This window comes from Dioscorea cayenensis, chromosome 1, assembly GCF_009730915.1.
Source record: "Dioscorea cayenensis subsp. rotundata cultivar TDr96_F1 chromosome 1, TDr96_F1_v2_PseudoChromosome.rev07_lg8_w22 25.fasta, whole genome shotgun sequence".
Taxonomy (NCBI): Eukaryota; Viridiplantae; Streptophyta; class Magnoliopsida; order Dioscoreales; family Dioscoreaceae; genus Dioscorea; species Dioscorea cayenensis.
Window position 1 is genome coordinate 4,674,196 of NC_052471.1, and position 2,316 is coordinate 4,676,511.

General features: G+C 36.5%; 1 pseudogene; it reads right to left on the bottom strand.

Moving 5' to 3' along the window:
- Nucleotides 1–726, bottom strand: LOC120281674 (annotated as a pseudogene).
- Between the last annotated feature and the right edge of the window lie 1,590 nt (nt 727–2,316).

The following is a 2,316-nucleotide window of genomic DNA, read 5'->3' on the forward strand; positions in this document are numbered from 1 at the left end:
CTACTCAAAGTCAGAAGCAAGGGTAGAATCATTAGCAACATCCATTGAGGCAATGGCACAAGCAACAACATACCCATAAACAAAGTTCTGCAACCTTGGTTTCAGCTCCTTGTTACAGAACTCCTCATACTCTGCCATGTCCCCTGCTTTCTTCTTTATCTCCACCACCAACAGTGAACCTGAAAGCTCAAATATCTCCGCTGCTATTGTAAGTGGCCCCTTTTCCCCTTCCCTTATCCCCTCCAAACTAACCCTACACTCATTCTTCCTCACTATAAAGCTCACAATTTTAGCAATTTATTCCAATTTTGTGATAATCTTCGACACTGGTTCACTTGAAACAAACCTTGTTTCCTCACTCCTCTCCTCAAACAACCCTAGAAGATCAAAACCCCATGAGATTGATATGATATCAAAGGCATTCAAGCTAGAAGGCCTCGGCAATCGTAATCCATGCCTCTCTACATCAGACAATGCAGGAAGGCATGAAGTCACTGATGAATTAGAGTTAGACTCTAACTTAGACATCTCCTCCCGTGGAGGCAGTGGCATAGAGTCAATGCCATCCTCAATGGGATAGAATTTATCATCTTCCATGTAATACCTAGCATGCTTGAATCCCTTTATGAACCATTTACTTTGAATTATCTTAGGGATGGTGATCCTAGTCTATGGATTGATATCAAGATGACAAGAGAGGAGCTTCGCTAGGTCAGACAAGAACCATCATGGGTGGCGGAATGTCGACCTTGGCAGCGTTGTAGCCATGGGGATCGAACACCTCTAGCATCACAATATAGAGGTATCATAAAGTGTGTAAAGCCCATCCTTCTTGATTTGGTCTGATACCGTGCTGAGATCCAAGTTGGAGACCTTAAGATTGCCATTGGTATCATCTATGAGAAAATTCTTAGGTTTGATATTACTATGGAAGATGCCGCGTGAGTGGTAGAAGGAGATGGCAGAGATCATCTATTGGAAGTGCCGGGGGGTAGTGTCCTCATGAAGATGACCTTTAGACACACGGGAGAAGGAAGCAATGGTTGCACAGTTTGCTGCTGAAGCTACACTTAAAAGACTGCTTGCTTCTCAAAAAGATGTCCACTAAAAAAGTAGAGGAAAAAAAATTGGGTGCCACCTCTTTTTCAAATTACTATGGAATCATATGCTTCCATAGTAAATTTATACTGTAAAAATAATACCCAAACAGACTTTATTATAATTTCCTACATAATACTAAATTCCATAGGAACTACCACCATTCCTATGGAATTTAGTGGTACCCAAACATGCCCTAATTCTTATATAAACATGTTAGGAATGTGCATTGGCAACTAACACTTCGTTTAATGCACTTCCTTTACAACCCCAATCATTTCTCTAAGATAAAAGTACTAGCCTTTCTTTCAGCAATGCCTTATTGAGTATATAAGCCAATTGATCTTGTGGTTTGCAATATTTCAATTCAATTTCTCATTTCCTAATAGCTTTCTTTATGAAGTGATATTTAAAGGCAATGTGTTTAGTTTGGTCATAACTTATTAGATTACTTTCCTATAGCAATAGCTAATTTATTATCACAATGCAATATAATACCTCAATCTTGCTCACACCCAATGCCTTCAAGAATTCTTCTTAACCAAATGGCTTGTAAAGTAGCTTAGCTGCTATCGTAAATTTTGTTTTAGATGTGGGTTATGCTTTACTATTTTGTTTTTTATTAATCCAGGTGCATTCAGTAGAACCAAGAGTGAAAACACATTCTAAGTACATTTTATATAATCTAAGAATCAAACCCCCCAATTGTCTTTCTTCTTAACATTCACAACTAAGGATGTGGATACAGTTTACATCCATTCCTTCTAAATATTTTGAGAATAACTTTAGTGTACCTTCTTTGAGAGATAAATGTTCCTTCTTTGCCTTTAATTACCTTGGTACTAAAGAAGTAATGTAGCAACCCCTACATTTTGCTTAAATTCAAATATGAGCTTACAATTGTTTCCTGCTAATAAGAGATTATCAACATTGATTGAGACAATAAGTATGCAATCTCCTTTGTGCAGAGTATATAGAGTGGGCTCACTTTTAATTCTTTCTAGAACTCTTGGGAGAAATAATGATAATTTTCATCGGGCTAATGTATTCCTTTTTTTTAAGTTGATTAAAATTTTATGCATTATTTGATGACCTAAAATAAATTCACCACAAGTCTTCATTTGATTTGTTATTTCAAAAAATCTAGTGAAATAATCATTCATGTTTTTAGACTCATTCATATTCAAATTTTTAAATTTTCTACATAAGAAGTGCAAT